The 19329-nt window shown below is 40.4% G+C and overlaps 1 protein-coding gene across 1 annotated transcript in view; it reads right to left on the bottom strand.

Moving 5' to 3' along the window:
* LIN28B (lin-28 homolog B) overlaps window positions 1-19329 on the bottom strand; it is an 81649-nt gene that overhangs the window by 3314 nt on the left and 59006 nt on the right. The window lies entirely within an intron of this gene.

The raw sequence follows: 19329 nt of genomic DNA, 5'->3' as shown, positions 1-19329 counted from the left end.
GGCGTGGGGCGAGGAGGGGAGGCAGGGCAGTCACCAGCGCCGGCATCTCCCCCTGAGGCGCCGCCGCCCCACTCTGCGTGCACCCGTGCCGTAAAGAAACCTGCAAAGAGGCGATACTCGGCCTCCGCCGTGCCCGTGCCCCAACGGACACGCTGCTTTCGGCCAGGGGAACCCAAACGTGGAGGAGGGACCCGGCCACTAGCCAGGCTCTCGCCCAGGGCCCCGCACCTTGCCTCGTCCGCCTCGGCCAAGGCACGGCCAGGCACGGGCCTGGGCCAGACTTTTACAGCACTTGTGTTGCAGGGGGCTCGTAACGGCACTTACGGCTTCGATTCAAAAGAAAATAAATAAAGCTCCTGCAAGAGTCATAAAACAGGGTTGGTTTGTTTTCTCTTTAAATTCCCAAGCTACGTGCTTCCCAAGCGGTGGCGACCTGGGGTGCCATCGCCAACAGGACACGGCTGCCCAGGAGCCGAGGGGCGCAGAGCGTCTCCACCAACGCCCCACGGCAAGGCCTCCTCCTCCCCAGTTCTCAAAACTGGCTAACATCCACAAATACTCTCCTAATAACCTTGTTCGCCAGGGGAGTCCTGAAGAAATCTCCAGCAGTTCCCTACTGAACCCTCTCGCTTTGTAACACGCGCCAGGAAAGCCAGTCCTTGGATTACATTATTCTAACACGTGATACAAAGAAATAACTGTACGTCTTTGGCATGGTGACCCTATGCCAGTTATGTTCATCACTGAGCTTTCTCTTTTGGCTATTTTTCTATGGTTTCTGTTTCTTTGTTTTATATAACTTGCACTGAATGCACAGATACTTAATTTATTATAATCTAACACGCTACTGGAGAGAACCAGTAACTTTCTTTACTTTCCCTTAATCATCAACTCATTTAAAAATGAATGCACAAATACTTAGGCCTGGTAGAGTCAACTGAAGGATTAAAAGAGAGTGTAACTATAACTAACTATATGTACAAAATAGTACAAAATGTTGTGGCTTGAGCCCACATGATGATATTTTAAATTTTCAGATTCCTGGACAGTAACAAGGCATTGTTTCAGCTAGTATTTAGTGGCCACTACTAGACTATATAAGCCCAAGAAGTTTAGTCCATGCAAAGTTCTATGTACAGCTGGAGTCTCACCTACAGAATTTACTTCACCTTCCAAAGAAATGCTATTGATAAAACCTGCCTAATTTTTAAGAAGATTGCAAAATGGCTGTTAACATTTGCAAATCCACTCCAAGAAACAATCCCTCAGCACCTCTCTTTTCATATCTCCTCTTCACTATTAGCCATACTAACCAGATCTTTATTTTAACAGACAAATAAAAAAAACAGCATAAGTTGCCCATGGCATGCTGTCATGTCCTACAAGACTGACCTATAATTTAGAGAAGTTAAATGATGAACAGAACTTCATTATCTTTCAGAAAACGTTGTCATTAAATTGTCATTTCTTCTCTAAAAATGGATAAGAAACAAGAAAACAAAGCCATTATACTGAACTCTGCACTTCTGTGACAACTGCAGTAACATATTTTAGGTGAACTGGTTCCATTTTTATGTCACCACTGCACTGAAGTTTTATGGGATTTTTCAGTGGAATTTGAAGACTGCTTACACAACCAAATATACTACAGAATAACCCATGAAGAGACACATAATATAAATCTTTCCTTGAATCAAGAAGAAAATAACATGTACAAGTCCCATTGTCATTCGGTATTGATTTCCCTAGCACAGGAAGGGAAAGGACACACTAGAAGTGTTGTAAAATATAGACATCCTGATCAAGACTGAAACATCAAGCTTTTTTCTCCTATAATTAAAACAAAAGTTGTAAGTTATTAAACAATATCCATCTGACTTTTTCCCAAATCATTGCAGATATTTTCAAAGTAGTGATCCCCACTTAATAGTAGAACTCTTTAACTGGCATTCAGCTATGTTTTCCCAAAGAGCTTTCTAAACATCTTCTTGATAAAATAATAAGGAAGTAAAACTTGCAATTAGAGAAACAAAGAACGGCAGCAACAAAGTTCCTTAAGTGTTTTACTTTCTCCTCCAATAAATACACCTAAGAATTCACAAATGTGGTATTCATTGTAATTTAGGTTATATTAAAGAATGATGTTTATTATTATCTTCTTCTTTGTTTTCTAGTAGTGTATTTGTTTCTGGGCTAAGTAAAATACAGGATAACATGGGAGTGTGCAGACATTCCACAAATCATGCATTTTATCTTAATTCAGAATACAGTATTTTATAGCTGTGAATGCATTTGCACTTATTTCCCTTAATATCACATATATTTAGAATGGTTAAAAAAGAAAAAGTTTGAAAATAGGTTAAAGGGCCTCAGTAGCAGGGTAGGTGGTAGCCATGGACAAATCAATTTAATCAGTCACTATGGTATGCACTGTGTTATCCAATTCAGTGAACCATTTCACCTCACCAATTGACCAAGAACCTGCTGTCAGGGCCCCTGCTTCCACTCAAGAGGCCTCTGTCACCTTTTGCATATATATTTATCAATACATCCTATTTGCAAAATATTGTAATTCCCTGCGTGTATTCAAATTACTGCTAAAATGTCACCATAAAAGAAAACTCTATCAGAAGCAGTTGTGATTAAACGATGATTTGTCTTTTCAGGAATGTTTTTTGTTACCAACCAAACCAAGCATCTGGCTAAAGTGTCACACTAGAATATATGTGCCAGCCGGGGTGTGCCTGGACTTAAACAGGAGGGTGGTATTTATTCAATTCTTTTTAACTATTTATTCATTCCTTGTCAATCATTCTTACCAGGAGAACAGATCACACCCCGCTCTGAACTGCCTTCCTTCTCAAGGGATTTACACCAAAATGGAAATGATCAGCCACCTCAGAGCTCACAAATGATACCACAAGGCATCATCCACGCGCATTAAGGTATGGTATTAACCCTTTTGTCCAAAACTCTTCAACTCTTTTCTCCTCTCTGCTGTATATACTTATGTTACAACGTAATGAAACCCGATAGCATATGATATGTGCACATAAGCTCATACATCTACATCTCTCTATATACATAAATATATTGAACAACATACAAGCTTGCTCCTGCTAAGAAAATTGGCAAATTCTCATTTGACTATGTTCTCAGAAACTCTAGATTAGTACAACCATAATAAATGTTTCTTCACCTTAGAAGCGCTACGGAAATAAATGTATGTTAGCTTAAGCACAACATAGAAGTTTATATGTAAATTACATCATGAAATGAATAAACCACAAAAAGCCCTTAAAAGTGCAGTTATAGTAGAAGTAACACAAAAAATCAAAGGCAAGAAGGATTTATTAAAATAGTACTGTCTTTCTCGCAGTAGGATCCCATGATTTACTAGGTAGCTTCAGGCTGAAAAAATGATGCAACAGAGTAAATAAAAGAGATAGCAATTATCCTAACAGGGAATCCTTTCTTCACTACAGCACAGGGTGAATCAGGGTGATTCTTTTTGACATAAAATAGATTAACATTTTAATAAAGGAACACCCTGAGGAACTTGTCTAGCACTGTATTTCAATCTTAAGAAAACAGTAACATTAACACCTACTAATGAAGAGAGAGCATACAGGGATGTTAAAAAACTGAAATTCTCCTCCACTACATATTTGTGATTGCACCAAACTGTAGATATTAAACGAAACATGAACAAGCAAAAAGTATAGATTCCAACATAAACTATGATCTATTAACTGCAATAAGCTGATAGCTGAAATTCATTAGAAGTACCCAATTTCACAACTAAATTCAGATGCAAAATGAAATACACTCTAGTTTTCAGTTCTTTTCCTTGTCCCAGCAGCCAACTCCTAGGAAGCACACCCTAGCCCTACTCCTTTTAAAATTACAATACCCCTGCTTTGCAAATACATTCACCACAATAATAGCTCAGCTGAGCTAAGCAGTAAGGAGGGTAAGCACAACTGCTTGCTTCTTCGATGATGCTTTATAATATGATTTAGATGATAAACCAATATATATGAAAAGTAGAGGATCATTTGTGTGGCTCCACCCTATTATCTGTTGAGACAAAAAGATTCAAAATTACCCTGCTGACTTTTTTTGGAGGGGTGGGTTTAACATCTAACAGGGATAGCAAAGAGAAAAAGAGTATATAGTCAGAATAAGATTAAAATAATTCACCAATAAACCAACTCCTCTTCTGTTTTTCCTTTTCAAATGCTATCAGACAACAAAAAACTGCACTTCGCTAACAATGCGCCATCTAGCAATGTTAATGCTTTAAAAAATGGCGTGGTATTCTAACAGCATGTACAAGTGAGATGTTTTTACAGTACACTGAATGCCAACTAAGCAGTTAAATAAAGCATCAAGGAAATGTTTAAAATTGTACCTAAATGCGCTGTCTTCTTTAGCAATTACTTTCACAACATACCTAAAGAAAGTCCAGCTCTTGCAGACAGAATACACGGATCACTTGAACTACCCTGTTTTGCTGTAAAAGAAGGTTAAACTACCCATGATCTAACATAAGTATGGATCTTAGACAAAACTAAGATGTTTTACTCTTCAAGGGCTTCAGTAACTTGTCTTGAAAATCAGGCCACGGGGCAGTGTAAGGGACACTTCTTGCTGGTGGATGTGAGTATTTAGAAAAGCTCCAGAAGGCATGTGCTTGCTCAGGCACCACCTGGGACTAGTGAGAAACACCCCCAACACCCCCGCAGAACTGAGTCTTCTGGACTGTTGAGGATCTGCTAATTTCAAATTGTCTTTGAGATAAATACATTTTAATGGATTACTTAAAACATTCCAGTAACCACATCCTGGATATCAAATCTGTCACAGCAGCACTCTAAAGACTGACAGAATCACAGGTGATTGCTACGAAATGAGCACCTCTTATATGTTACCGTATTATAAAAGGGCTAATCGCTTTTATTTAATACAGTCATAATACAAAAATCCTTCTTGCTGAGAAGCCTACACTTAACAGTGAAAAAAAAAGCTTGAGTATTTTTTGAAACAGGGCATTACCCTTATGCCTTAAAACAGATTGCACATGCAGACCTCATCCTTTTAAAGCAAGAAATGCTGAGACTAAGTATGAGACTGCAGTTGCTGCAACTGAGAAACAGGCAGCAACTGTCCCTGGAAAATAAAAAAGTTTGATCAGCTGCCAAGGCAACCCACTGCAGGAGCAGCAGGAGCGGCAGCGGGTGGCAGGGGAGGAGCGGGAGGCAGTGGGCACCCCCGCGCACCCCCAGCAGCTGCCAGTGCCCACCGGCAACCCCGCACTGGGCACCAGCTCCTCCCTCTGCCACATTTAACGGGGGATTCCCTCGTAGGCATTGTTTCGGGAGATTTCTCCCCCGCATCAAACCTTTTAAGCAGCATTAAATCCCAAGAGAAATAAAGCCGACCTGTGTTTTTTAAAAAAATGATGGGGCGCAGGAGGGAGTCTGGCCACGTTGCATGGCTGTGTTCCCTCCCTCACTGCCGAGCCGTGCCCTGCTCCCCGCACCCTGCAAGGGACTTAACACACAGAAACATGACCCAGCTTTTTGTTTTTAAATGATGAAAACCACTGGTGAGTCAAGGAGACATACACAAGACATACTGAATGTACAACACTGCCCGCACCCTCCGAGAGGGAAATTGCTGGAATGTTTCTGCTCACATGCACATTGTCGTGTTTTATGTCATTTTGTTTATCAGCCTTTAATTCTGTGGCTGAATGCAGGAGAGAATACAGGTAACTCTGAAAACACTCTAAAGAGCTATTAGTATTCAAAATACTGAATACTGAAATAGTACTGAAAACAAAACTAAGATCAAGTGAAACTATCTTGTTAAATAAACTAGAGAATGGAACATTCAAGCATCTTCATCACAGCATTTATGGTGTGTCCAAGCAAGCAGGCTCATACTAAGGCAGAAAATGTCACTAGCACTCTCATTTATCAATCCATGAAAACAAACAAACAAAAAAATCAGCTTAATTTTAAAACTCTCATTCTTTTTAATGAAGTATGCTGGGAAATGGTTTATTATCAATTCACGAAGCAGCACACTGGGGCCACATTTAGATTTTTGCTGATCCTGTACTACACTGAACCATTCACTCAACACCCTGTACAGAGGCAACAAACTGGGAAAGTTAATTGCAGGCTGTTGTTTTTCAGTAAAATTCAGTTTCAAAATTTCTGATGTTTTACTAGCTTTTTGAGATTAACAGAGATACCATTTTCTAAAAAAAAAACAAAAAAGCCCAAACCAAAACAAATGAACTCTTAAAGAAATAAAGATTAAATAAAAGAAAAATGCTCATCTATTTCTCCTCCAAATTCTACAACACATGATAACGTACCAGGGATCAGAGACTTTCAATTTAGTGAGAAAATCAAGGTCTCTCTATTTTTTTCAGCTTGCCTTCTTTCATCTTACAGATAGCCCCAGCATGCTGACACAAACCCACTGTCTGCAAGGCTTCCAATAACACAGGGTCGAATACTGATGATGTTTACTCTTGTTACAAATAAATAAATAAAAACGCTCCATTGTAAACTCATCAGATCGGCTAGTTTTCTGGGGTTAGTTCTAAATCAATCTGTTTCCCCTGGTGTATCACAGAAGTAATATCAATAGGTTACGGTCTTTTGTTGCTTGGGTTTCCCCTCCCCCTTCCCCCCCAACAAAGAAGAAGCTGACAAACAAAGTGGGGCATTTGCCTGATAAATCAGGCCTGTCGGAATACAATTTCGTTTTAGTTCGTGAGGAAATAAATCTGTTTAAAATCTGCTAATATGATTTTATTGGAAGGTGGATATTTTTTTTTTGAAGCCCAAGAACAACAATGAAACAGAAAGGTGGTTCAAAATGCACAAAATACAGTCTTTTTCTCCACAAAAATTGAAAGGACTACATGAACAGCAGCTCTTTAAAAAATAACCTCAATGATGTCGTTTCCATTCTTTCCTCCTTTCCATGAAATCTTATCTCTGCTATCCACTCCTCTCCTTACAGGCATGGAGGAAAATTATTTTTTACATAATCACATAAAAATCCATACGAAATGCATCCTCACAGAGGAATGCTTTGGATGTGCTTTCATTTCTTACAACAAAAGGATTTTCTTTATATATTTAGAGTTAAGAACTCCTGAAACAATTTACAAAGCAAGGTCTTTTTTCTAAATAACATGAAAGATGGTTTTGCTCCAATAGTATCAATACAGCATGGAAAGAATGTGTATATTTTAATAGCTTTAACCCATGCAGCTAAAGCAGATAAAAGATCAGTGAGATGGTTTAAGTAAGTTATGTTTTAAACAGTCATATATCACACATTTCAAACGTGAAATGTTATACTGTGATTTTAAATAAGTCTACTACTGTTAATCTTATTGCATTATGAAACCACACACACAAATATTCTCAACCACAAATTTCCCTTGTAAACCTTAACTTCCGTGGGAATAATAAAATAAAAGGGATTTTAAATTAAAACAGTTCTGTATGCAGTACTTTTAAAAACAGTATTTTCCACAGTTCACGGTGGTGGAAAGGCTGCCAAACAGGTTTGCTCTGGGTGTCACTGCAGTGTGTACCCACACTTGCAGCCTACTGCCAGAGTTTGCCGGTGTGCAGTGCTGGGTGGGCATGGGGGTGACCAGAACTAAGGAGACCTTGGCAGGCTGAGTTTGAAACCACTCCTTAGTGTCCCTGTTTACAGAAACATAGTTCACTAACACCAGAAGTCTTCACAGAGGTGGCTTGAGCCTCCTGGCCATGTGGATAAGGGTGCACGCTACATAAAACCGGCTCAAGTCTTTCTGGGTCAGTGAGGTGCTGTTCATGAGCTAAGAGGCATGCCTGACCTTATCTGCTGCTCAGCAGAGCTGGTTCCAGGGTTTCTACATCCACTGATCAGCTAATCCACAGATGAGATAAAAGGGTACTAGGTAACTGGGAATTAGTTGTTAAAAACTGTAATTTCCCTTTGGTTCCTTATTTTATCACTAATGTTAGGAGCAAATACAAGTAACACCAACTCATCACCACAGCAGGAAACAGCAAATAGCATCCTGGCAGTAGATCGGAGCACTGAAGCAAGTAGTGGTAGAGGAAGAGGAAGAAGGCTGCTCTGGAAGTTCATAATCTGTTCTTCTTCCCCAAATACCAGTTTAGCATCATGTAACTTTAGGTAACCCTTATAAACTGGTATCATCCACAAAGTTTCAGATATATCTGGTGACTTAGATCCTAGCCTTAAAAGGGATTTTCCTATTACATTTACCGAATTCGATGGCTTCCATGAATATGGGCTTCACAAGTGTTAAGGACTGCAGGATTTGACCAGCAATTCACATTTTCATTTCATTCTTCAGAACTAAAGGGACGGTTACTGTCTGACACACTCACTATGAGGAGGCGAGGCCAGCTATCTCTATAGGGGTTCCTTCCAGAGCTCATGGAATTGCTAGAGTAAGCTGTGTCATATGAAATACTGCAGGGCCTCCTTTCCCAACTGTGTAACAAAAGGACATCAAACATGGTGGTTTGTTTTCCTTGAAATGGCACTTATAACTTCACATGCTCAATACCTGCAAAAACAATTAAGCCATTCAGATGCTCTATAGCCACAGTTTACTGGTAAGGGAAATCTGTATCACCCTGATAGACTTAGAAAGAAAGCAGTCAGTTCCCAATTCACTTTCCAAGGTTATATCTTAAGCTGTCTAAAATGGACTAGCTCCACATAGACATTACTAAATGGTTGTGTTCAGCATTTTCTGTAAGACATTTTTTAAGAGGTTTTCAACATCTTAAAGAAAAAAATAATTTTGAAACCTTTCATATCAAAATGCAGAAGCAACAGTAAAGCATGAAAAGAAGATTTCAGCTGCACCAGGATTATGCCTTATATGTTAAAGCTTTTAATTCCCACCTGAGGCAGGTACTTCTGTCATCCCACACTGCCTGATCCCTGAGAATTAGAAGTGAAATAGTGCAATTTTCTACTATTCCGCCCTATCCCACCACCAGAATTATCTTTGTTGTTAATTCTCTCTATAATTGTGTACATAGAAAATAATAAACCACATTTGTGCACATAAAACCAACATTATTAATTCAAAATTTTACGTTTCTTTTTTCTTAATTTGGGCTCAGGATGGCAAATCTCATGCACAGGTGTGAGTTTAATACCTCTTTCTCTGAATTCTGTTAATTCTGTGTACAGTTAAAAATAATGAAACATAACTGAAAGCATTTCACTATATGTGGTAAACTAGATCACTTTATCCGTCCTGGTTGTGATTACATACATTAAGTGATATCGTTCCAGTAAAATGATAACGAGGTTAATAAAACTTTTTTTAAAAGATTGCATCTTCCCAGAAACAGAGCAACTTAATGGTCTTAATTCTGCTCTCGGTCATATGGGTGTAAATCTAGAGCAATTTTGATGACTTCACTGAGCTTATTCTCTGTTAACTTTAACAAGTGTAACTGAGAAAATAATTTCCCACTGTGTGTGAATACTGAAAAGTCACACTGCAGTAGCCAAGGCTGGTTGCAGAGGTCAGGCTGATACAAGCGGAGAGGCAATGCAGCAATGCAGGCTGAAGCCCCTCAGTTCCACCTCTAAATCTGTTTGTTAGTTGATGTAACACTTCAGAGCATAACGCAGCATAAATCACAATGGTGAAAAAAGAAAACCAAAGAATTACAGCCAAGGTAGAGGAGTGATGTATTTGATTCTTCTTCCCATTCATGTTCAGCCTTTCGGGTTGAAAAACAATGAACTATTTCAAAAGTAAGGATGTTTATAGGCCAAGGATCAATTTTCCTGGCATGACTGATGAACTCTGCATCAGGAGATTTAGATAAAATAGAAACCGTAGACTTAAATAAAATGTCTGAAAGCAAAGAACAATTCAGATAAGGGCACCCCAGTTGTGATCAATGCAAAGGGACAGCAGATTACAGGTCAGACATTGAGTGCACTGGCCAAAGAAAATTGCAATGGATATGCTTACTGAGCACAGCACAACCAGCTATCTGTACTTTTGATCAGAAATTCGTACCCAAGCCACAACTTCAATTATGGAAGTCCTGAATTTACAATTTTGAAAGCAGTCACAACCAGAAGAGCGATTAATGCTAGCATCGTGTCTGTGCCCTAACAATTTATCTGCACTCTAAACCAAACCACCTTCTAGTTATCAGTAGCATTCACCGTGCAAGGCAGAAAAAGTGTACATTAAGACTGGCAAGTGCACGGAGGCAGAAAGCGCAACACATTTTAAATGCAAGCCCTGAAGTTGCTAGCAATGAATCTGACCTCTGGTTGGGATGGAAGAAGGCATGTATGTCTCTGCAGCCACGTATGTGAAGTGTACACAGACCAGCAAGGTACTGAAAATTTCTTGAGGGGAAATGGTTATGAGTTTCTCTGTTTTGGAGTGCAAATCTCAACTTCTGGAAAAATAATGGAATACTCAGTTATGCTGGTAGCCTGTCTGTTTTCCTCTGATTCCAGGCTCTGGAGACAGGTTAGAAGACAGAGGGTGACTGAGACATACTGTGTTGGATGGGAATCTTACATAACAACATGTGAAATCCATAGAAATCCATAGGATTTCATTATCCCTGACTGAAACCCAGTTTCTTCCCCTTTTAGTGATTATTGGCCATACTACTACGAGGTTATGGAGACAACTCCTACTATTCATTGAACAGTTAATTATTCCAGTGATAGATCTTGCACAGGAAAAATTGTGAGTATCCTTCCCCCACAAGGCCTTAAAATTATTGCAGCTAAACCAGTGGATTTGAATTTACAGCTAGACAGAGACCTGGATCTGTTTTTTTTCCATTCTGAATAAATGCCCATTGCTGGGTAGAGGGAGCAGGGAGTTCACTGGCAGGCAGAGTAAGGGAGCCCAGCTGCTCAGCACCAGGCTGGAGCAGAACCCCTGCTCTCCAGTCAACATCCTCCATTTGCGTGAACCCTTCCTCACAGCTACTCCTCAGGGGTGGCAATGGGTGCCACAACCCTCAATTTGTGCAATAAAAATTGTATCAGGTGTCAGTGTTAGGTGTCCATATTACTGCACCACTGTAAAAAACACACCACCAGTCAGGAGCTGCCATACGCTTTGTAGCTGAACTCTTCACCCTGTGCTGCCCAGAGCCTCCATCGCTGCCTGCCCTCCTCAGGCACAGTCTCCCCCCACACCTCCTGGTGCTGCTTCCACCACTGGGTGTAATCCTCCTGGAAATGCTCAGTGACCCCTGCTCCCCGGAGAGTGAAGATGAGAAACCCTTGTCTCTTACCTACAATCTACTAATCCTTCTTCAAAAGGCTGAACAACAACCATCTGGAGATCACAGCAACCTTCTGACAGAGGGAAGACTTGCATCCAAACATGTCATTCACACTGAGGTATGTGGTGAACTCTCAGGGACCTTTTGTGTAAAAAGTGCTCACTGGCTTGGGCCATACAGGTGAAGGGGAGGGCTCAGAAGCCAACCTGATAATTTTGCAGGGCTCAGCTGTAAGCTGGAGCATTGAGTTGCTGGCTGTCCCATAGAAACTCCAACTGATACAAGACACAGCAAGTAAATTCAAGGTTTTGTTTGAGGCTCTTGTCAGGACCCAAACATTAAATCTAGGAACCCAGTGCCTTCTGTGTGGTTGAAAATAGTAGCATGTGAACGGTTTTAGCCATAGAAGACAAGGGACCAGACCTTTAAAAGTCTGACACTTCCCACACTATTCCTAAATACTTCCAGGAATAAGTCAATTGTTTATTAAATCAGCCTCACTCTTGAAAACCTGCAAGGCCAGAAAGCCTTGCTCCTAAATCAAAATCCCTTTGGCCCTCCTCCTTACAAACCTTCTAATTCTAAATATCAAAACCACCTGGAAATACCCAATTCCAAATAAGCACAGAGTGACTGTATCCTGCATCCAGGACTCAGGACCTCAAGCACAGCCCACAGATTTCCCTCAAAAAAAGTCTCATCCTTCCCAGGCTCAGAGGCTTGTAATGGAGAGCGTGGCATCACCTTCTTTCTCCGTTACTGGCACCCTGTGTGATCCTGTTGTGTATAATCAAACGTTTACAGGTATTTAAGTGCTTAAGTCCCACTGACTACAGAGATAAGCAAGATCCTCATAGCTTTGAGGATCTGACCCTGTGCCCCTAAGAATTACATCTAGAAAAAGCAAGGAAAAAAGTTATGGCACAACAGTACAACCATAATATGATGATGAGGCCACAAGTTAACTGGCATTCACTGAACTAAAGCAGGAATCAAGCACCTTCTGAACAACACATGAAATACCTGATTTTGAAATTGTCATCTTTGTTATGGCTATTTCATTGCTGTCCAACCAGTGGGATGAAAAGTCATCAACAACTGTGAAAAGTCATTTCACTTATGTCTACAACTGAAGAATTATGTGGAAAATGAGAGCTTAATTGGACCTCGCACAAATACAGAAAAATCCTCCACAGGTCTTTTTCATTCCCTGTTGGCAGGAAGCACAAAAATGAGAATCGGATGTGGAAAACACACACTTTCTACATGGTTGAAAAGCCTGAACCAGAATATCTTCAATAAACTATTGTGCTTAGCTTTCATCCTGGTTTCCCACAAAGCTTTGCACAGTGAGTGCCACCGCTGCTTGCTGTCTTGGCAGCATCAGCGACAGCTTCTGGGGTGCCCTTCTGTTTTCACACTCCATACTGTGAAACAAGCCAGCAATGGTATACTCTGCCAGGCAGGATGCAGGGAACTGCCAGGGATCCTGCTCAAGTGCTGCAACCCATCCAGAAATGTAAGCAGTGACCAGGACTCCAGCTCAACTATTCTGCATTTCATTCATAGCTTTTCTTTGGTAATGTGAAAATAAATGGAAGATAATCATGTAGTAAACAGTCCCTTTTCAAGAGGAATACTTCCAAAGACAAAATGATCTGCTTTCAAAAACTCCTGAGAATGATCCATGCAACAACTAAAAGTAGTAGCCAGTTCTCAACTGCAAAAGTTTTCAGCTAATTCATCTACTTTTTTTCAGTTTGTAGTGTTTGTTTAGCTTGGTTCACATCACACCTCCAGTTTTAAGGCAAAATCATAAACCATTGCATTGGCACAACTGTGGGTGTGATAAACACTGGCAGGAGGTGGGAGGGAATAGATTAAGCAGTGAGATTCCCATCGTCCTCAAACACTCTTGCTAGAGGAACTGCAGCGTGGAACTGCACCCTGTGTCTGGGACTTACCCCTGGTCACAGCACACTCATGGCCTTTACACAAATATGTAGTGGATTTCTACCTGGGTTCATGAATATGCCTATCATAATATTTCATGTATCTGATCTGCACCAGTAGGAGTGTGTATGTGAAGGATGGATGAAAGGATCATGCATTGGAAGTCCGGGTACAAGATGCAGATACTGAACCTAGTTTTTTAAACAGGGTGGCTGTGGCTGAATTCCCTTTCAGTTAGCGACAATGAACTGGAGAAGAACTGACAAAAAGGTAGCTGAGTTCGCTGCGAAGTGTGCTTTGAGTGAAATACACACTACAGCAGACAGAGATGTATGTTTTCCCTTGTCTAAATATGGTTTTACACCATTCTTTTATATATTCCCCATAAAATCAACCATCCCTGTTTCAGGTTAACTAATCCTTTTTTGGTGAACTCTCCCTCCACTCACACATAGCATAACTTGGGGCATTTCCCACCTTATGCTCATCTCCTTCACAGGTTCTGCCTTGCTGCATTATAATTTATTTCCCTTCCACGCTGCAATGCTTGGTGTGGAAGCACTGCACCTGCCCAGACTCAACAAGAACAGCTCTCTGACTATTTTCTTTCTGAGGCTGTTGTGAAGATAGGGCTTGAGTCAAAAGTTGCTTCTCATGAACAGAGAGCAGTCTGGTAGCTAAAAAGGGAGAAGAGAAGGGATTATCAATGGTTTGTGACCCGTTAAGTCATGAGATGACTTCTCAGCTCCATTTACTTTGCCTGTTGTTACTTCAAGCGCAGTGGGAAGGACCCTGGCAACTCTGACATGCCTGTCAAATGACATCTTGCCATAATCATGGTTCCGATTACAGCACTGCTGCATACAGTCAGAAACTGAAGTGTATTATTTAAGGATATTCCTATCTTTCTAAGACATATGAAAGGGCAGCACAGAGTGGGTCAGAGAGTTGGACAACAGAAGAGGGAGAGGGATAAACAAGCACAGGGCCACCATCCACACCAAGCCCTCTATCAATGTCACGTTGCTGAGGCGGACACCATTCATCATCAGTGACACTGGCTCACCGGCTGGCAAAACCTGGAAGGCATGAAGCAAATGCAGGGCTGTTGAGCACTGGCGAGGCCAAAGCCAACCTTTTGGCAGCAGTGCCCCATCACAGCAGTACTGCACAGCTCACCAAGGAGGAAGCTCAGTGTGGCAGGCTGCTTTGCTTGAGGCCTTCCTACGCGAGACTACTGCCATCACTCGGATAACGGCTCATCAGTGATGTCTGCTGGTTTTATGGTACACAAGTTTAATTATTTAACTTCAGGAGGAGCATGAAGTTCTGCTCGGTTATTGAATTCATGATTTGGGGTCGAAGGCAAGCGAGATGGCTAGGTTTCTTGTATTTGTTGTTCGGTGCAACACTCACCCTGCTCTATGGATTGCCTTGAGCACTTCTGCAGCAACAATAGATGTATTCTCTCTCTGGAAATTACCTTAGATCTTTACCACAGAGTTAACTGCTCAAATGCTTGTCTTACAGATCATAAAACAGCTTCACAATTGAATTATCAACTTTGATACTCATTCAATAACAACCGAATTTTTATTCAAGAACGGGACAGCCTACAGAACAGTCAAGTTCCCTTGAAGCGTCTCAAAGACGAGACAAAGAGCATGATTTCTGCAAAATGCTGTGGTAACTCCAATGCTTTGTTACACTCCATGACATAGAAATTAACAGGTCAATGTACCTGTTGATATACCGCTGGCTCTCTGCAGCTAAAAATTTTTAAAGGTCATTATTTGCCATGGTCAAGTATGCTACTAGCTAAGTATTTTGAAATATATCTGAAAGCAGAATGTGTTTTACAACAAACTACATTTCCATGTATCAATATCCTTTTTAGATTAAAAGTGGTATGTTAACCAGAAAACTCAATCTAGAAATGCTGGTGGTAACATTTCTCAGGCCTTTCTTAACTTCTGCTGTTAGTTGAATCTAGCAATTAACATTATAATGTCCTTAAAATATTCTGAGTAAACTATATTTGACTGTAATTCTAATTTGTTGACAGGATTTTTTTTTTTGTTGTTAATGATTTAGCAAAAAAATCTGCACTTTCCAAATAGTACTTACAAATTATTTAAAGGCTACCACTCTGTATCTTTCAAAGAGCATCAATACCAAATGCACTTGCCACACATGTTAGGAGACCCTTGCCACGTGTGTTTAGAGCGGTGCTCCCTCCGGTCTGGCTCCAAAGTTAAAGCATCTGAAGTGTAAATTGTGTGTGACACAGCCAAGGAAACCCACTTTACTTTAACCTTGTTAATGGTGAGCCAGATGGAACTGCTGAGGCCACCCATTGTTCAGGTTTGCATTTTTCTGTAATGCCATGGTGTAGGTCCATAGGGCCTCATGAATTCCCCTCTCTGAATATATACTGTGCTGTTAAAGGCACTGAAAGGATCAAGCTCTGCTCTGAGAGCAGCTGGCTTTGTATTTTTTTAATGGCTGTTAGCAGCAGCAGCAGGTCCATTCTACTCCCCCATTCTTCCTCTGCCCTTCTGAAAATCCTGATCTGTTGGTTCTTGAGTGAAACCAAACCCTAACTCTCTTATGTAGCACATCATACATTACCTCAGGTTCAATACCCCAGATATTAATCAAAAAGATTCTCCCTCCTTTGCAGCCTCAGATCCTGCCCCAGTAGTTCTTAACCACACGAATAATCATCACCAACTTCATCAACGGGCACATCATAATTTCTTTCATACCAAACCCAGGTAACCTGTGCCTACATAATTTTTGTTACTGATCACCACTTTCTGAAAATTTGGTCACACTTCCCTGTCTTGACCTATTTAGTGCCTTTAAGATAAAAACGGAAGCAAGAGGAGTTTTGGATAAAGACAGCTCACAGCAGACTCCTCAGTCTGAGAAATAAGGGGAAGCTTGCAAATTGTTACATGCCAAGATCTATCTGTACAGTACTTGTGATATAGAAGACAGCATCTTGCAATGCCTGTGCCATGATGCAGCAAAAACCCACAAGACTATGGCTGGCTGCCTAGCAGTGGTGTGAGATATTTTAAGGTTGGGAGAGGGCAGTACTCTTCTACCTGTTTACTCCAGCAGTGGTGCATGCTGTTCTGAACAGGAAGAGAAAAGCATGAAGCCCTCCAGTCCTTCCTCCCTAATGGGCTTGCCATCAGAAAAGCAAACTGCATGTTACAAAAAGGAGACTGCAGTCAGAAATGACTGAATTGCACCACTGAGCACCAAATAATGTGTCTGCCTCCTTGCAAGAGGACTTTGACATTGTGGCTTCTGAAGACAATGCAGTTAACATGTAAATGGTATTAGAGGGATGCTGCAATTATCTGTTGTTACAGAAACTTTTGCAACACGAACTGATCAGGTTATTAAAAGGGCTGAAAAAACATTATCAATACTTTAGAGCAAATTCCCTGACCTGTTCAAAGTGACTTGCTTTTGCACTACACTGGCAGAGTAGGGAAAGAAATCCCACTACCAGATCCCCAGGTCAGTGCCTCATCTGGTGTAGGAGACACACTAGTCATTGAAATATATTATATTCCTGCCATGCCCAGCTGGCCTATGTGTCTTTAGGAAGAGGAGCCAGGAGGCACCTGAAGTTCAAGTAGCATTGAGGCTGCTCTACTGTGAACCAGAGTAGGGAATCAAGGACCTGATTGTTTCTATTCTTTTCTTTCCCCAAGCTGTTCTAGACACCATTGGAAAGAGCATCTTCCCCCTTCCTACATGCTCCCCAAAAGCAGAAAAATGCTAGCCAAACTCCCTCCTGAGGTTTCTATAACCTAGCATAAAAGCTCTGGGGCAACCATGGTTGGCTGCCAAAGGGGAAGACCAATGAACTGGGGAACCACAGGAAAAACACACCGTCAGGAAAGGCAGGGCATGTTAAAATCCTACTTTCTCCCCACAGCAAGAACGTCATTTCAAATTCTGTCTCTCACCCCTTTATCTTTTTCATAAATAGTAGGGTGCAATTTCAGAAAGTTATTTTTAACCTGAATATTTCTTTAATATGGTTGTCCTTAAAGGCTGCCTAGATACTATGAGGTGACTTAGTGGGATACACTGCACAAGGCACAGCAGTTTTATACTCACTATGTTGTTAAAAACATTTCTAATTCCAAATCATAAATCACAGGGCAGCACAGGAGGTTCAAAAACAAGTGAAGGACTTGGTCTCAGTAAACTATTTTTTACCCATTTCAGAGTTCATGTGGTAAACCTTATTTTAACTGTTCTTTTTCACTCAGACACTGTAACAGATCCTTTCTGAAGGTCAGATTGCCTTTAGTACATTTTAATTGTCTAAGAAAATAATCTAGTTAAAATACAAACGCTAGGTAAGGTACTATAATAAAGGTAAAGCACGATTCGCAACTGATAACCTAACATTGTACTTTACCCGTTTTTTCTAATTTTTCCAGGTCTTCTCTACTAGTGGGATGCAGGGCTGTCATACATATTTTGAGATCGGACTGGCTTGATTGCCATTGCCTACAATTTTTATGTCCTTCTTCCGTGAGCACTCTTTAGCCCAACGTCCATATCCCAAAGCATAAACTCTTAATAACCCTGGACTGATGTGACACTTGGTATTTCAGCACCCTAGGATGGAGATTATATGCCCCCCGCTTGACTTCAGCATGTTAAGCTTCCTTGAAGCTTTGTTTCTTTCAGAGGCAGCTGTCCTTACCCTGCCTCTTGCCACCAGAGCTAAAATCACATGTGTATCAGTTGGAAAAAATAGCTGCAAAATTATTTTCCCTATAAAGTCTTGTAGAATTAGTTCAGATGGTGACTTTCCTCTGATGATGATAACAAGAAAACCTTAAGCTGTGTTATAGAAAGGGAAGTCATCAATAAATTGGGACTTTAGTTGCAACTATCACATTCTTTGTAGAAAAGGAGTTCTGAATAACATTATTAACACTGTAGAGCTTTATCATAAATTATTTTTTAAATTGAACTGGTTGGGTTTTTAGTGTGTGGGATTTTTTGTTGTCGTTTTGTTTTGTTTTGGGTTTTTTTAGGTACTTGTTTAACTTTCCTGATAACTAAGGATAATTGAAAGATTTGCAATAAAACTAGTTTGCTATCTCAGTATCACAACTTAGCATTTTATAGCATACTTTTACACTTGATCAGTATTTATGAATGCTTTGAAAACTCACTGTTTACTAGCAAAAACTAGGAAAATATGCATGACTGGAAATATCAGGGAATATACATTTTCCTTTTTTGGAAGCCTGGAAAACACAACACTGAACGGATTATATACTGAGTTTCATAAGGTTACTGACACTTATGTATACTTGTCAGCATTACAGTACTATTATCTTTAAGGGCTGATTTTATAAAATCCTTCCTTTTCATTCAGTGAGAAAATTTCCTTTTAAGAACATTAACTTCTTACAAGTATTTTGCACACAAACTCTGTAATTGATGCATGCGGTAAAATCAGATGGAAGAATATGGTTTCTGCTATTGTGTATGACATTTTTTTTTTTCTTGTCATGGAGAAGGCAGGTTATCATTTTAGTACATTTAAGTTCCAAAGTAAAACTCTGAACCTGTTACACACATGATAATATGATCAATGTGAACTAGCAGAACACTACAATAGGAAATGCTAGTTTTAGTACGTATCTCCAATTGTCTTCACATCATTCACAGCAGTTTAAACTACTGCAACAGAAGCAGAAAAAAATTTAAACAGATCGCTTAGAGGAAGCTGACAAGGAAGGAAGAGCTGTGATTACACCACATGCTGCACTCCTCCAAGCCTACCGCTCACATTCTGCAAGTTTTGAGGAGCAGCTGCTGAAAGGCAGGAAGGGAACTGAGAAATGACCACTGCATACATGCTGCTCTACCATACTAGAACTCCAGACTAGAAGTTAACAGAATTAAGCCTGATCAGTACAGCTTTTAAAGGTTGCTTTTCAGTCCTGCAGGGATGTTGGGCACAGAG

This window comes from Athene cunicularia, assembly GCF_003259725.1.
Source record: "Athene cunicularia isolate RWA chromosome 3 unlocalized genomic scaffold, athCun1 chr3_part1, whole genome shotgun sequence".
In the NCBI taxonomy this organism is placed as follows: Eukaryota; Metazoa; Chordata; class Aves; order Strigiformes; family Strigidae; genus Athene; species Athene cunicularia.
The sequence above is the reverse complement of the archived record's forward strand: the minus strand, read 5'-3'. Positions and strand labels throughout refer to the sequence as shown.